Below are 19,008 nucleotides of genomic sequence, written 5' to 3'. Positions count from 1 at the left end.
TTATGTTTGCGATAGGAAAACATTCTGTTGTTTCAGTATTGCCAAACAGTCCCAGAGTCTGTTCTTTTATAAGTGACTGAATACTAGTATTTAAAAAAAAAAAACTCACTCTAAGTTTTAAAATATCTTTTCCTTGAAATTTAGGCAACAGTAGTGTACCGCTGTTCAAAACTCATAAGGAAACAACCATTTTCTTATCGGGGGGGGGGGGGGGGGGGTGATTTTTATTTTGTTCATAATTTTTTTTTCAGAACCGTCCTCCTATAAAATATTTTTTTTCTTTTCAGAAGGAAAGCAAAAATTTTTTCCTATAATGTGGCACAGAAACACATTTTTTTATTCTCAAAACCATAAAAGGAGCAGGTCCGGTAAGGATCGATTTTGGCCTTAAATTTCAGGTTAATCTTGCGAAAGATTTTGAACACTTTTTAAACACCTAAGTGTTAAACGCGTAAGATAAACATATTATGAAGTAAACAGTGCAAGGTAGGCCAAAAAAAAGAAAAGACGAGTAACTATGTCAAAATAAATTTTAAAGTGGTAGTAGCTATAACAATGTTAGCCACCTTATCTCGAAATATATATGGATAGCAGCTCTTGTTGTGGATAAAAACAAGTGCCTGTGTCTGGAAAAGGAAAATTAATTAATACTTAACAATTTTATAAAATTAACAAGTATTACATTATCTTTTACACAGGAATAAAGCATTCTAATATATTTTTAGTATACTCAAATATAGATCTCTAGAATTTAGTAACCATATGACGTTTCGTCTCCAAGGGTATCACCAGCTTAGTAGGACACTTTTTAAACACTTAAGTGTCTATTCCAATTGATTCAATTAGTTTATGTGAAAGATTATAACTGATTTAGTCTTAAAATAAAAAGCTCCGATGCAAGCTTAAATACGAAAATTATATCAAATATGCCAAAAAAAACCGTCACTTTTTGTCAAAAATGAAAGTGGCGCCGGCCGCATCCGTTTTTTGCTTCTTTGGTTTCTGGAATTGTATAAGTAATTAACGCGTGATGCGTTTTCAGATTCATCACTCTGTAATACATTTTTTACAAGGATTCCTAAAACTCGGTTTTAGAGTCTATATTAGCCAGCTATATCGTGTGATGTGTTTTCAAATTTATCACTCAACAACTTTCTGTTTACCATGTAGTATTTGGGTGGTGTATCATCAGTGAGCAGTAGCTCGCAGTTTCAAAACAATTGACTTCAATCTGCAGTTTCACAGGATATAATTGGGAAAATACTCCCATTGCTAAATATAACCTTTGATTAAACAAGGTGTTTTGTAACCGACCAGTCTTGAAAAACCATCACATTTTCCGATAAGTGCAAAGAAAAATAACTCAAATGTTTTCATCCAAAGGTATTGAAAAACTTTCAGAACCAGAGAATAAAAATATATAACAAGTCATATACTGTTGTTATAAATTATTCGCTGTTTGAGAATATTGATGTGTCTTTTAATTTTAGGTCGGGTCAGAATACATTTAAGATATGGTTAACCGTTATTCAAGCGTACAACTGAAAGTGTTACCAGTAACTGTTGGCTGCATGCCATTACATAACTCATTTATATGTTTCATGTTTATGTTATAAGATAATAGAAACATTATAACGAAAAAAACGTATTTTTATATGAAGTTATACTTTAATTTGCGGTTGTGACAAACTTAAAATCAGTAAGAAGAATACAAATTGTTTCAAGAACCAATTATTTAAAGCATGTTAAATTCAATTTGACAACAAAACTTGTGTAGGACTCAAAACATCAATATAATAGATCGTTTGTGCTTTATATATGCTCAAATGTATATAAACAATTCTATATTGAACCAACGTTCAAAAATATGATTGCGTTGGATAAAATATACATTTTTGGTACGTGTGCATGCTAAACAAACAATATTTAAAAGACCAAAAAAAGTGAAAAATTTAAAAAAAAAAAAGATGTGGTATAGTTATCAAAAGTACCAGGATTATAATTTAGTACGCCAGCCGAAATATTGATAAAGCCAAACATGTAAAAAGTTTAAGAGCATTGAGGATCCAAAATTCCAAAAAGTTGTGCCAAATACGGCTAAGGTAATCTACATTGTATGCCTGGAATAAGAAAATCCTTAGTTTTTCGAAAACTTCAAAGTTTTGTAAACAGGAAATTTATAAAAATGAACACATTATTGATATTCATGTCAACACCGAAATGTTGACTACTGGGGCTGGTGATACCCTCCGGGACGAAACGTCCCATATGGTATGATTGCCCATGAGACAAATCTCCACATGGGAATTTCGGGTCTTCAATACTTTTCATTTTTCTTGATTCGAGCGTCACTGAGGAGTTTTTTTTAGGCATCGCGCGTCTTGTGTATCATGTGTATATTATATTCTTATCGTAATATCTATGAATATATCAGTGATATCGTTTTGCGTGTAAATGGCAGATTTGTGGATACTTAACATGTGATTGCACACTCAACTGTCTAAAGAGGTAAACTTAGAGATAATATCATCCTTGTGTCTAAATATCCTGGTATTGTAAATGAAAATTAAGATACTGCTGTTCGAAATTCATAAATCGATAGAGAAAAAACTTCCGGGTTACACACTAAAACTGAGGGAAACGTATCAAATATAAGAGAACTTCGTCACAACACCGAAACATAACACACCCAGAAACGAACTATTATGTAATATTTTCCTGACTTGGTACAGGGCATTTTATGAAAAAAATGGTGGGTTGAACCTGGTTTTGTGGCATGCCAAACCTCCCGCTTTAATGGCAGTGTCAATTATAATACGACAGGGTTACAATAAATAAACAGATAAATGGGGGAAAATATAGGACAAAGAAACAATTGAATAATGGCGAAAATCATTATTGTGACATATTCAGTCGTTCTTCTGCATCTTTATGTTGATGCAGCTATTGTTGTACAAAATGTGGGGAAAAAATAAGGGAAAGACAATACAAATTTAAGAACTTAACTATATTTTAACGATTGGAACATGACACCTGTATTCCCGAAGAAAGTTGTAGGTTTTACAACTAGTTAAATAGTGCACTTGTCCTATTTTTGATATGTTTACCTATTATGTCTGTCAGTTTTGATCACACTTAGTTTTCAATATAATAGAATTTTGAGCGACTGTCGTACAAGTGAGAGGTGAAGGTAGCTATTAAACCAGGTTCAGTCGTGGTGTATGATTCTTTTATTACTTGTTTTGGAGTTGGAACTAACTAGCTGTTATGAACTGCAAGTTCTCTCAAATCTGTACTTGGTGTCATTTTGATGATGGGGTGTACAAGTACCCCGCCACTTCCAATTTTTGTTTAAGGAATATTTTTATTTGTATCCATTAGTTGATGTGAGCCTTTTTCCCCGTTCTTATGCTATACTGATACACCAATGTCATAGGGTTGTGATCACGCTTACATTACATAGGCCGATGTTTCCAGTTTGAATTGATTTACATTTGTTATTTCGGGGTATTCCATAGCTGACTAAGCGTAATGGGCTGTGCATAATAATAAATTAACTGTTAACAAAACTTTGAATTTTTGAAATAATAGGGCTTTTCGTTCTCATAAATAGATTACCCTAGCTGTATTTGGCAAATCTTTTAGTAATTTTTGGTCCTCAATGCTCTTCAACTTCGTACTTTCTTTGGCGTTTTAATTTTCTTGTGATTCGAGCGTCACTGTAGGCCATAAGGTGATTTATAGTTGTTTAATTCTGTGTGTCTCATGTAAATTTTAATATTTTATTCACCAATTTCTATTGCAGAAAAGGCATGGACCAAGTCAGTAATATGACAGTTGTTATCCATTCGTGTGATGTGTTTCCTGCTCAATATCATTAACGACAGTTGTATTCCATTCGTTCTGTTAGTTGATAAAGGATATATTAGATATATGGATCTGTAAATGCATATTACAAAGATATTTTAAATATGATGGCATCGAGCATCACCCAAGAGACATTAATTGTCGAAATGCACATCTAATGCACTAAAATGGGTTCTGCTAATGTTCATGGTAGTTGTTTTCTATTCGTTTTGTTGGACGTTAAAGTTGAAAGTATATGTTAATACATTGTTGTTTACAGCATGAACATTGGTGTCCTCAAATATAAAATGTGTATTGTCATAACATTTATATAAACTTGGCTTGGGTCATGTCTTATAATGGAAGATTCATTGAAACAATTATACAACAGTTATCCTGGTGCAAAAAGGCAACTGGCGTCTACCTCAACTCTATTTAGTCTATGTGCTCTGTGTATATTCGTGTTAAATCAAGACATAGGACACTTTCTTCTAGAAGCTATAACATTACTATAGATGGAACTGTGAATGTTTCCTGCTTTACTTGTATTTGTGATTTTTTTTTCAATTTATTTCTGTGAAATTAACAGTTATACTTTATTTTGATGCAGAAGTAACATAATACCGTAGACTTTTTACTAAATGTAGGACCTGAAGGAGGATAATAAACATATATATTAGTATTGTCATCTGATAAAGTCATGCCGATTATACGATACACAGTTTTCTCTGCTTTTAAATCTTTCTGTTTGAACCCGTCGAACTGGAACTTATAAATTATTGGTAATATTAATTATTTGAAAAACCAAAGGTCCTGGAATGGAGTAATTTTTAATCAACAGCATTGTCCTATATTAGTTCTTAATAAAGTTGAATTCTTTGATTCGTTGTTTTACGTCATGCCGGCTAACAAATTGAAAACTGTACCTATACGCCTTATTTTAAGTCCAGATTTTTAGTATTCCTATTGTTATCTTAAAAGGTCTTACTGATTAAAATTTGACAATTTAGTAGTAACAACCCTGTGATTATGACCCGTGTATATAGCATATTAATCTTGAATACACCGTTTAGTGGTGCGCCTGTCAGATGCGGAACGTACAGATAAGGTAATCGGTAACAGGTGAATATACTATTGGTATCGGTATCGGACTCAATCCGGAATTTCTTAATTATTGGCAATATTAATTACGTGGAAAACAAAAGAGCCTGGAGTGGTGAAATTATTAATATACACCTTTGTACTATATTAGTTATATATAAAGTCGAATTCTTTGATTCGTCGTTTTAACGTGATGACGGCTGACAAATTGGACCTCGTAATTTTAGTATTATAGATGTTTAAGCAACATGACTGGCAAGCCTAACTTAGTAATTAAATGTTGTCGGACTGGCGTTCTCTCCAGCTTTGAAACATCCCCTTCATCTAATGCACTAAAATCAAACTCTTCTTCATCCATATCCATCAGTTTTAAAGCATTGTAAATATAACGGTCAAAGTTTCTAGCACAACGTCTAATTGGATCTTCTTTTACAATTGACGACTCTTTATTGAGGGGTAGGCTTCAGTAACCCTAAACTTTTCCAGTCGTTTTATATTTTTTTTCAATTTACACCAATGAATAGGTATGGCTCAATACATGTTATGGTCAAGTTTAAACAAAATTTACCGTTTTGTTCTAGTTTTAGAATTGATTGAATATGGTAAATTTCGGACATCATTTAAGCCAGTCCAGTCGAAAATATATATAGGTATATATATGTTTGTTTATTCAAAAAATGCACGGCATAGAATATGACTTACTATTTAATTGTATAATGGTATTATATTCTAAAGTAAATATATGAACTATAATTGGTATACATGATATTTTTAAATGAAATGTAAGGTGAGAAGTAACAGATAAATGCTTGGACAAGTCTCATTTGACACTTTCTAAATATATAAACACATGTGGAATCATATTTTATCGATTTATTGAAAACTTATAGGAATTTTGGTACTCAATGTTCTTCAACTTCCTACTTTATTTGGCCTTTTTAATATATTTTGGGCCGAAGCCACTGCTGGTGAAGATTGTTTTTCCGAGGGTACCTTCAGCCCAGTAGTCAGCACGTCTGTGTTTACTTGAGTTATCATTGATTTGTATATAATTTAGAATTTTTGAAATGATAAGGCTTTCTACCTCAGGAATAGATGGACACATTCCCCATTTCCTTTTTCAATTTTATACCTTAGAAGTATTTGGCAAAACAGATGAAAGAGCATGTAAGAAATGGACATAATGTTTGAAATTGAATTAGTCGAAGAAAGTACAAGGTAAAATCTAGATTATGATGTTTCATATTGCATTTCTCACGAAAAGTCTTGAAATGTTATCAATAATATGATATTTTGAAGTTGGCCTTGGTTTAAGCAGTTTATACATAGCTGTCTCAGTTGATGTTATATACACGACTTTGCCATCTTTGTCAAACGTCTTAATTCTTTGAAGTTGTAATGAGATTTTGTTTCCTTTATAATTTTCTATAACCTTTTCCCAGATTTCTTTCAGTTGTTAATGTTGTTCTTTGTAGGAAGATGCACTGGAGTGGTGCATGTCTGGACCTTCATTATGAAGAGGTTCATCATCAGCACCATCATGGAAGATCAATGTTACCGTCTTCCATATGCCACCAAACTTCTTCGCCAGGTTAGTTGAAATGACTTATCCTCTCCAGATGGCTTTGTATTAACATAGGTCTTTTATTGAGAATAGTTGAAGGAATTAAAGTTCTTGGTTTGGCCTGAATTTGTTTCGCGAGCTTTTGAATAACAGATTCTTGTATGTAAATACTGTCTTGGTTGCTGGATTGTTGACAAGTAAATCGAAGAACTGCGTTGTCGCATACGGTTTTTGGTTGACGGTTACTGGTGTTTTCAGAAATTCTTCGCAGATCACCAAAACATATTTTCTTCTTGTTCTGTTACGAGAGACTTAGATTGAATAATCTTTGAACTTCTGCAAGATGGATGGATTCACCGTGGAAATACTACCAAAACATTTCCTTGATGATATTTTAGACGGGAATCCGACAACGTTTCTGCAATTTAACGCGAGAAGAAAGATTTGATTATATTGTCTAATTATATGTTTTGGAGATCTGGTGTCGTACTTATAGAGTACGAAATGTTGGTTATTTCAAGAAGCGAGTCAATCATCTGTCTTACGTTTGGATTATTAAGTTGTGAAGAAGCTTAAAAATGCAATAATTTTACTAAGTATATGCGTGCATCCGATCCCTTTATTTGATTTTTATCTCCGATAGTGTGTTTTGAAAATTCCTCTAATTTTTTTTATATGTTTTTGTCGCTTATATGGGATGGTAATTCGGTTATAATGTTCTGTATAAAGTTGGAAAGATCATGTAATGACTCCATGCCAAATATTTCATAGTTGTTTAAGTTAAGATGATGGGTTGAAGGAGTACGGGTTTTTGTCATAAGAGCTGGTGATCTACTAATTCCATGAAGTAGGGCGGATAAGTTTTCTTGTAGTTCAGAACGTAACATGTTGTGAATATCGATATCTCTGCTTTCTAGGTCTTTCTTTAAATTATGGAATGGATGTAAATTTCCCCTTTTCAGTTCGTCGAAACATCTTCTGGATTTTATTAAACCTACTCGTTAATCTAGTGTAAGAGGTGAAATACCATAACAAAGAACAAAATTTCCATGATCATTCGCGTGAACTCCACATACACAGGGATAATTTCCACCTCTCCTTCAAATTTAGTTTCGTTTCAAAAACTGATCCGTAGCAGTACCGTATTCATGTTCTGTATTACGACGCTAGATTAAAACTGACGAGGAAAGGTCATCCCCGGCAACCGAAAGCTTTATTTTTATGAAGCCAAGCTAAGGTGGTCGAGTGGTCTAGACCACCGGATACAGTGCAGGCGAATTGGTGTCACGATACCCGGCGAAGTAAGAACAAAAATTTGCAAAAGTAAATTTACAGATCTTACATTGTAGGCCTGATGTTTTGACGAGTTGTATTATATTGTTACAGATCAGTTTTTGAAAAGAAAAAATATTTGGTGGACAATTTCAAAAGAAAAAAAAAAACAGGGGAAGTAACTCGACACACAAGTATGTTCAATAGATACATTTGATAATTATAGTAATTTTCATCATCTATAAAATATTTTCTACGCATACTGTATGTAATATTTGTTTTCTTTTGTGGGGTGAAATAGGAAGTGTACTCAACACGGGTAATACTAATCTAATCATAACAGATAACGGTAAATTTTTCAAAGAAAAAAGGTGCATGTTCTTCCCTGGTATGCTGTCTACATTTTACTGTAAATACAAATAAAAAGTAAGTTTTGATTAAAAAAAAGCATAACTGCAAATAAGCATTTACCTATGCGTATCTTGGCAGTATTATCAAATGATCCACTTGAACACACTTTTCTCGTTGGCACGTCTGTCACTGTTCTGCATTCTGTGTTGGCGCATATAATTTGAAGATAGCTGCCCAATCCGGTCGTTCGTTCATTAAGGGTTTCATGCATTTGCAACGAGTTAGTCCCCGTACCCCAGGTCTTCCACTTTAAGTAAAGCTTATTTTCTGGTAGTTCCTCTAAAAACATCATTAATTGCATTGATAAAGTCATCCTGACATTGGCGCAAAACCTCATTGTGAATACATTTATTACATTTTTATTTTCTAAAAATGAGATTTAAAACAGTTTTCTCCAGGCTCCAATTTCCAAAAAATAGAAACAGGGAAACTGAAAAAAAATCACAAACACTACTACTTGCTTTCCACCAAAAGCAAAAGAACTTTTCAGTATATTCCGACATACAAACTCCAACTATTCGAACAACTTCCCAGAAAGCATCATCATATCAGAGACATATATACACATATATGTCTCTGATCATATTTATAAGACGTTTGGGTAATATTTGTGACAATCACACTGAATTGCTTATTTATTTTAATTTTTAACGTTTATTTTTTTATTTGAACATTTGATGTTGTTTGCTGTTCTTTAATACACGAAAATTCTAAATGTTTGATATTGAATGTCGCAACAAGATCACCAACGAGCAAATTTGACTGGACATCGAATGATGTTACTTTTGAGGTGTCCGTAGACGTATTGCAGGTCACTGTCAATTAAAAACCTTTATTATGCAGCTCTCCATGGTTTCCGTAAAAACATCCTACAGGGTCCTCCTATTTTCCAAACTTGTTGCTGTCAACAAATGCACAGCCATTACGAGTTAATATGTAATAAAAAAGACGGTTACGGAGAAAATACGTAGTTTTTCCGGAATATTTCGGAAATCGTCTTAAAAAAAGTTAAGGGTCGGGATTTTGGCTGGAAAATAATTGGGTAGATCGGGTAACCAGAAACACACAGATTTTTTTTTTAAATTGATATAAACGTGAAGCGGTCCGAATAATTTAATTTGTACACCAAATTTGTTAACGAAAAGATTTATTTCTTCACCTGCTGCTTTTATGACAAAAAAAGTAAAGTGCATTTTACTCCTTCAATTCAAGTTAGAAAATAACTGTAAATTAGTTTAGTTTGTCTTAATTCTTTCAGTGTTGCTAGGAAATATTCCGCAATTTTCCGTTAACTGCCAAGTTTTGTATGAGTACACACTACTGTTTGCCGTCAGTGACGTTACAATAGTCTGGCTGAAGCTTTCCGGCCCATCCAAAAATAGCGATTATTGTTTTAACTGTGGAAATGTTTGTTCTGTTTTAAATAGCGATTTTCTTATTGAAAATAAAATGACAACACGATTCACGTACAACGAGCCATTCCGAAACTGTCTAGAAGCGTGCACGTAGCATTTAAAATTTCTCTATGGGAAATTAACTATGCAATGGTCGCCTCAATTTTTCCGGATGTTTTAGTTTGTCAAATGCAAGTACGAAGTTTTTACATCATTAAATATTTACCTGGAAAACAGAAATAAGAAAATTACACAATTTCGCGTTCTTCTTGTAGCCTGTCCATCATTGACACATATTAGCTTAGCTGTTGTCATACACTGTTCTAGAAGTTCTACACGTTTATTTTCTTTAGTACTATTCCATTCAAGAGGTTTAGCATTGAGATAGCCAACCAAAATTAAATTGTTTAATATATGTCCAAAGCTTTTGCATACTCTGGTTTATCTGGTGGGATGTACGGTACTCAAAGATGACCTGGTTATTTTTTCTTTCTATTACCGAATGATTATTTCAATTTCTTTTAATTCAAAATGGTCTTGTCTTTGTCCGATGCCATGGATCATCCCCTTGCTTTGTTTGGTCTAGGTAAAGTAATAGGTTTCCATCACCAAAATAGATTGGTTTTATTTCTTCTTCAGATTCAAATGATTCGTTTATACATAGGATGTCATTTTTCACAAATGTTGTTTTAAAAGTTTGAGTATTTAGATTTAAGATTTTCTAGTTGAATACGTCTATTACGGTTAAATACAGTTATTAAATATATGCTGATTGGTAACGGGAATGAAGGCTGGGCAGTTAGATGATGAAGATTTGTAATTTCCCTCACAATTTCTGCAGGTTTCAGCTGGTTTTGTATAGTTAATTTCTAAACATGAATTTGATCTGTGATTTCTTTTTGTGGGTTAGCAAGATGATCAAGATACTGACAATTATAAAATCTTCCAATTTTGACGTTTCATGGTGATGTTACTTGAAACAATGGCAATTTTTATTTCTTATTATTTATTCAAATCCGATGGGCTATCAATAGAAGATTTAACATACTGTACTCTCATGGGACGTTTTGCATCCCTAATATCTCTGAAATGTTTCTTCCTGTTTGATTTATAATTTCTGATTTGAGTCTATCTAACTCTGTACTATATGACATTTTTTTTAGCAAAACCTGTTGTGTTATGGTCATGAAAATGATTTGCCGGACTATGTGCAACACTGTCTTTTCTGTTTGAATTTTTTATTCTCTTCTGACGTTGAAAAATGGAGGGCTATTCCTCCTAAAGGAAGACTGTAAGAAAACCTATGTTTTTTAACCCTTTTCTTTTTTGCTTATTTTTCTTCAGATCTATGTAGTTTCTACACTTTTCTGGTTCCTTGATGTTGAAAAAATAAAGAGTATCCTCTGTAATTTTCTTTATAGACAATGGTATACTCCTCTGTTTTATAGGTGTTGAGCAGACCAATTTCAGATAAAAGGAGTTCAGCAGCGTCGGATTTTAGAGATGCTAGTTGAATAATCTGTCCATTACACCCTTCACCTGAATATTTACTAGTTTTGAACTTACAATTCATGCCAGTCATGAAGTGAACCTACAGATTCATGTTTTTCTTACTTTTGTGTCAACAGCTTCTCGTATGGATTTAACTATCTCTTTTGAAATTCCATAAAATGGTCTGAGACGTAAAGTACTGATAAAGCTGCTTTAAAAATAGTGTCTAGATTGTGTCTGCCACATACACGCTCCTTATTAATTTTTACACTGAAGATGTCTTCAAGGGGAAATAACTTAGTTTTAAATGAGAAAAAATGGGATAGCTCATTAGGCTTATGTTTCTAATTAAGCATAAGCCCCACCAATTTTGTTTTGAAAAATGTACTTTATATTTTTTTTCAAATGGATAAAAGAATTAATTCTCCTGATTTTGATTTTAAAAAAAATGTTGATTTACAGACATATCATCTATTATATGATCAGAGCATCTACAGTTATAGAATCAGCTTACATATCCAGATTTGTGACAGAAATTACAGCCCTGAGGGTGCGTATGAAATGCATGTGAATTGAAAACCAAAAACTTAAGTATAGATTATGAAGAAAAGATTAATGGGAACTTAAAATTGGACAGAATAGAATCTTGTCTAAAAACAAATAACTTAAGCATGTTCTATTTATTAAGAAAAAAATCTTAAAGTCGTCATGTCTGATTATATGAATAAAACCGAAATGGGTTTTAATATCGAAAAATCATCTGTCAAAAAATTGTATACAATGCTTGAAAAAAAACCATGGACTTGTATATGAACTATTTGGTTATGCGACAAAAATAACACACACACCAACAGAAGCAGTTGCAAACTATTTACCACAGTTACTTGGTATTGATTGCAGAAGTTTTCCAATTCCAGCTCTAAATACTGAAATAAATCGTTTTTCTAATAATTATCTATCAAAATGGGGAAATAGTTATCAAAGGTACCAGGATTATAATCAAGTACGCCAGACCAGCGTTTGGTCTATATAAGACTCATCGGTGACGCTATGGAAATAAACTCATCATAGATACCAGGACTAAATTTAGTATATACGCCAGACGCGCGTTTCGCGTTCAAAAGACTCATCAATGACGCACGAATCATAAAAAATTAAAAAGGCCAAATAAAGTACGAAGTTGAAGAGCACAATTCCTAAAAGTTTTGCCAAATACAGCTAAGGTATGCTATGCCCGAGGTAGAAAAGCCTTAGTATTTCAAAAATTTAAAATTTTGTACACAGATAATTTGAAAAGCAGCAGAGTACCATAGCAAACCTGAGAAAAGAAAAGAAAAGGACTACAAGGAAAAGTTTATCCCAAACGAGAAACAAAAACTGTACTGATTTCAAAAGATAACTAAAACTTCAAATAAGGACTACAAAGAAAAGTAAGATCGTTACAAATGTAAAAACAAAAATGTAGTGATTGTTAAAAAGCTCACTAAAACTTCAAATAAAACGTTTGATTTACTGCAGCAGAAACGACAATTGCGTCTTTCTTATCGTCATTTGGAATTAGCTAATAAACGGCCTGCAAATGAAACAAATGATAAAGAAACAATACTTAAATATCTGCAGTTTGAGTTAGACAAAGATAAGAGAAATGATGTCCAAATTTTTTTTATTAAACTATTAAACGGCCTGATTAAGTTCTCATCAATAAACGTAAAACTAATATGATATTCAACAACATTAGACAACCACAAATTACAGGCCTATGACTTGGAATAGGCATATACAGAATATTAACAGGTTTGCTGGTGCCACACCCTTTAATTGTGGCCATTAACCTTTGACAGTGGCGTTGCAGTACAACACCTTAAGGAAGGGGTTCTAACTATATGTCCCAATTCAATTCAAATGCATAGATCGTTCAAAGCAAAAGGAGAAAAGGGGGAGCTCCGACAACATTTTTGAGTTTGGGAAGTTGATTCGGTTTTCCTCAGAATAGAGTTGAAGACAAAGGGGGGCATATAAACAGTGGCTAGACTCCAAATATCATAATGATCTTGACACTCCCCTTTTTATCTGTTTAAGACATTTTTAACTATATAAAATCGATGAAGGTAACAGAAAATGGAATTGGAAGTTTAATTTCTTTGGAAAAGGTAGTGGGCACATTCATTTGTGCATGCCATGAATCATGCACATCCATGTCTTTTAGGAATACTGACCTTGATGTTTTTCTTTGGAACATGTGTCCTCCCCCCAGCCATCATCAGTAAAAAAGCATTACTTGTCTATAGATATAGGAAGATGTGGTGTGAGTGCCAATGAGACAACTCTCCATCCAAACAACAATTCAAAAATTAAACCATTATAGGTTAAAGTACGGCCTTCAACACGGAGCCTTGGCTCACACCGAACAACAAGCTATAAAGGGCCCCAAAATAACTAGTGTAAAACCATTCAAACGGGAAAACCAACGGTCTAATCTATATAAACAAACTTTGTTTATATTTCGGCTACCTGAACATCCACATCTTCAAACGAGTCGGTAGTTTTCCAGTGACATTCAAACTTCACATGTTTGAAGTTAAAGAGTCGACAGTAGATCACCTACTTACTGATTGGATTGAACTTCAAAAGATGTTCCAATTAAACTAGACGGCACACCATTGTTGCAAGTAATTTACATTCCATATGGTTTAGGCAATGCACCATGTTTGTCCCTAAAAACTCCTAATAACGTTCGCCTATGTTCTACACAAATAACGGCATTCTTTTCATTCATATGCTGACATTTTTTAAACCTTTTTGCCAGCAAACTCGTTGCTGACAACATCTGCTCGGCCATTTCTGTTTAAGTGTTACTTTAAAGTCGTCCACACCTTAAGCAATGTTTTAATCAAATTATTTAACGTTGCAGGTCTTTATAAAATAGAAAGGGTAACCAGTCGGCAGTCTTATAGACATCATTTGGTACAATTTAAAATCAGATAGATTTTCATTTGTATATGAAAATTTGCAATCAGTTGCAAAGAAAATAAGTAAATGGATTTTTAAAAGCATTAAAATATTGTTTTCCTCTTATTTTGTTAGCCTTAAAGACTTCGATTAAAAATCTGGGAATTGTAACTGGACACAGGTGTGTTAGTATTATTTTCATAATTGGAGAATTTAAAGTGGAATAACTGCAACCTGTTTTTAAAGGAAAAAAACCCACATTTTCTATGTTCAACTATATGTAACCTTTTTTTAAATAAAGAGATAATTTGAAAAGGAAAAGTTCTTAGAGTTTCTGAAATCATCAATTTATGCTTGAATATGTTTATTTGGACTGATGTATCTTTGTTTTAATATGACTGGTTGTTTCTTCTGCAGTGTTTGCATGTGCCTGTTGTTTCTTCGTTTTCTACAAAGAATTAATGTGTTTCACTCGGTTTAAATTTCTAAACCGGATTTATTTTCTTTCATTCTATGTTACTTTAGAATACCGGTATTCTATTGTCGCCTTTATTTAGCAATGGAAATCATGAAATGTATACAATAATATAGAACTAGTTCCATGAATTCATAATTACTTTCTCAATGGTAGGCAAGACCTTTATCCTGATTATGGCGGTCTTGAAATACTATTCTAAAGCTATGTTGTGACGACGTCATAATTATTTGAACACAAAACAAAATAATTCGCCTTTTATTTACTAAGTATAGATTATTACATGGCATTTTTCATATCAAACCCTTTATCGGCCCAAGGTTGTGATATCAGCCCAAGAGCCGCAGGCTCGAGGGCTGATATCATGAACGAGGTCCAATAAAGGGTATTATATGAAAAATGACATGTAATTATCTTTTTATCATATACTTCAGCAGAAGATATACAGACAAGAACTATTAAAATTCAATTTTGTTTGTCTTTGCACTTTCAGAAAATATTTAGAGACAATCAAAACAAATTCTTCACTTTAATTGTTTTATTGATATAGCATGCATTTCATTTGTTTTTCTCGCAACAATTATCATGTTTTCTATAATATTGTAACCTCATTTCTGTCTTTCAAAACATATTAAACTTAATTCATTTTTGCTCCTCAACTATTTTAGGAAAAGTCTTATCACTTGCCGTTTTCCGCGCTCTGTTGTCGTTTTCAATCAAATTTCCGGAAATGCACGAAGTTGCATGTGATAAACGTCACGGACAGGCATGTGATAACATTCCGGAAGCAGTCAATAAAGGTACCTTTATCAGCCCGCTATGGAAATTTTTAAGAATCTTGTCAATAAACCTGGTTATCCTTTCATAGCCTTTTGATATTTTCAAATGTTATTGAACTGTAAAATTTCAGTTATATTTTTTACAAGTATATGATAATAACACGTATTTGAAAAGTTCGGACAACCACAAACGATCAGACTTAACAGAATATTTAACTGTACTTGCAAAAAAAGAAACACAACTAAATACATGAATGTTGGATGTATAAATACAGAGACACATCGTATAACAAAAAAGTTTTACTGTTATACTGTTTACAATTTTTTGAAGTTTTTGTAATACTAAGGCTTTTCTACCTCAGACATAGATTAACTTAGCTGTATTTGGCAAAATTTTTTAGAAATTTTGGTTCTCAGTGCTCTTTAACTTCGTACTTTATTTGGCATTTTAAACTTTATTGGATTCGAGCGTCACGGATGAGTCTTTAATGCGGGAATTACTCGCTACATTGAAGACCTGTTGGTGACCTTCTACTGTTGTTTTTTTCTATGGTCGGTTGTTGTCTCTTTGACACATTCCCCATTTCTATTCTCAATTTTATTTAGTAGACGAAACGCGCGTCTGGCGTATATACTAAATTTAGTCCTGGTTTCCATGATGAGTTTATTTACTGTATGCAAACTTTTTTCCATAAACTGGTAATTTACTACGAAACACTATAAATTATATATAGGTTTGAACGCTTGGCCTCGTTACGATATATGACAAAATTTGAGGTTATTTGCTTATTTGCATGGCGGCCCTTGCCTTATCATGACGGCAGCCATTAATTAGTTATCAAAGGAACCAGGATTATAATTTAATACGCCAGACGCGCGTTTCGTCTAAAATAGGTTCATATAAGCTCCTTAAACAGAAATGCCATTATCTATGTCGAATGAACAATTACCGAAGCAGGGAAACATCTCCTAACCCTTATTAAAAATCGTTGTAATATCATGTGGCTCTACACAAAATGCCCCCTCCCCCTCCTTTTCCAGTGGTGACTTTGAAATAGAAAAACATGCGTCCTGTCTGAAGTGCGGGTTGAACTAGTACACAGTCATTCCAGTCGGAATGCTGAAGTTATATGCCTTGCAAAGACAAGAGTACAACGGTCTTGATAGGTTCGTTTGTGGCCTGATGCAAGGTAAAATGCCTGTCCCCATCAAATACTAGTATATCCTACTTTGCAGTGGCAGTTAAAAAAAAAATCCGATTTCATCCTCGACGGCCGCTATTACAATATGCACGTTTTTTATTACTTATTAATTTGTTCTCGTTCTGAATATGTATGATAAACTTTTTGCATTGGACAGTATGCAATCAAAGTAATTTATTTCAATCATTGTTTGGTAGTCATCATACTTCATAAATTAATTCAATAAGATATCTATAACACTAGTACGCTTAAGGTCAAATCCGTAATGTTTTTGGGTTAATCAATGAATGGATACAACTTGAAACGTCCGCATAAAACCCTGCGAAAAATCTTGCTGAGAAATTTACTCGGCGGCTCCTGCTTAATAAACTCATCATAGCTAATAGGATTAAAACTTTGATTAATGCAAGACGCTGTATTTGGCAAAACTTTTAGAAATTTTGGTCCTCAATGCTCTTCAACTTCGTTCATTATTTGGCCTTTTTAGAAATGTTTTTTGGATTCGAGCGTCACTGATGAGTCTTTTGTAGACGGAACGCGTGTCTGGCGAATATACAAAATTAAGTCCTAATATCTATGATGAGTTTATTTAGTATTATGAGCAACTCAAGTCAACACAGAAGTTCTGACTACTGGGCTGGTGATACCCTCGAGGAAATAAATATACACCAGCAGTGGCATAGAGCATGTGGTTGTAGAAAGACTCATCATAGATACCAGGATTTAAACTGTAATTCACGCTAGACGCGCGTTTCGTCTACAAAAGACTCATCAGTGACGCTCGAATCAAAAAAGTTTAAAGGGCCAAATAAGGTACGAAGTTGAAGAGCATTGAAGACTAAAATTTCCTAAACGTTTTACCAAATACAGCTAAGGTAGTCTTTTCCTGAGGTAGAAAAATCTTAGTATTACAAAAATTCAAAATGTTGTTAACAGTTAATTTAGTATGATGAACATATCAATGATAATAACTCAAGTCAACACAAAAGTGCTGACTACTGGGCTGGTGATACCCTAAAGGTTTGACCTGACCATCGAAAATGTATCTGTGGTTGTTCAAGATTACTGTCTTAACTCCGCAAGACATTCCAATGTGTGACAAATTTTAATTGAAAAAAATCTTAGTGGTTATATTGGTGTAATATTTTCTTGTCTAGATTAAAATATTCCCGCGCTGCTTTTGACAGATTGCATAATAGAATAGAATATGTATTGTTTATAGAAACTTAAGATATGGGTTTGTCACAATTTGTTTCTATTTATACCTAGTATAAGCAATGAATGTTTGTTTTTTCTCTGTGATGCGGGCAAGGTTGATTAAAGTATGTCGTCATTGATACCTAATTGATAAAATAACATTTCCCATATATGTCCTGGTATTTACCAGAAACTCCCACAACAGACTGAAGGCTTAACAAGAAATATATCTAAGAATAAAAGTAAATACACAGATTACAAAAATACTTAGCTCAATCTGATAGGAACTAATTCCAACAAATCTACGAGCTTTGTTTTATCAAGAGAAAAAAACGTGTAGGATATTTCAAACGCTGTTTAATCAAAATATTGTTTTTCTCTACAACATAGCACTATAAAGTACTTAGTGCAACGAGGTTAATTCGAAATATAACGATATAGGTAATGTTTTGTGGTGTTTCTTTTTTTTAATTTGTCAAATGTTAACATTTTCTGTAAAAATTATAAGCATTAAAAAGAACTTAAACAAAGCAGATAACATGTTCAAGGCTGTTTATACTAGGACGTTATAAGCCAGTTGTTGATGTTGCTAAGAGTAAACTACTTGTTTTTTTTATTTTCTTATTTCTAATCATGTGTTAATCAAAATTAAGAGTTTAAGGTAATCTGTTTAAAATATCTAGCCTTATTATGATTGGATCAAATAAATTCAAACTTAAAACTGGTGTTGGCTGCATTTAGATTTAAACAATATTATAAGTATGATGTTCTTGGATTGTCAAATAGTCGCATTTTGATATTCCGCGTTATCTTCATGCAACTTTATCCAACGGGTTTATATATTTTGATAAAAAAAAAAACTTCGAAATGATCCATTTTATTCTGCCACCATTTCATTGTCCAAACAGTGAATTAATCGACCACTCATAGCGCAGCTGGGTTTTCGTTAATACATGTATTAGATATCACATTTAAAAAAGTAACCTAATGGGCTATTTCTTGACGTATAAACCAATTACAACAGGAATGATGTCAAAATCATAACAAGTGTGTTCATTCGAATGCTTTTATCGGTGTCCTACTATCAGTAAAAATAATTTTAAGTCATTGTATCTGCATCAGTATAAGGTTTGTTTAAAGCCTGCACTTTTCCAAATGCATCTTTTCGACCAGTTAAGAGTTAATTTGCGTGATCACGGAAGTAACAGAATTAATTTCGAATTTAACTGTGACATTTGAAACTAATAAGTTGTGGCCGTATAAATGCAGCATACCGTTTTTGCTGATTCTAAGAAACACGAGCTTGATTTAATCGATTTCGTGTACT

Source organism: Mytilus trossulus, chromosome 1 (genome assembly GCF_036588685.1).
Source record: "Mytilus trossulus isolate FHL-02 chromosome 1, PNRI_Mtr1.1.1.hap1, whole genome shotgun sequence".
NCBI classification, from domain to species: Eukaryota; Metazoa; Mollusca; class Bivalvia; order Mytilida; family Mytilidae; genus Mytilus; species Mytilus trossulus.
Note: the sequence above shows the minus strand (reverse complement) of the source record.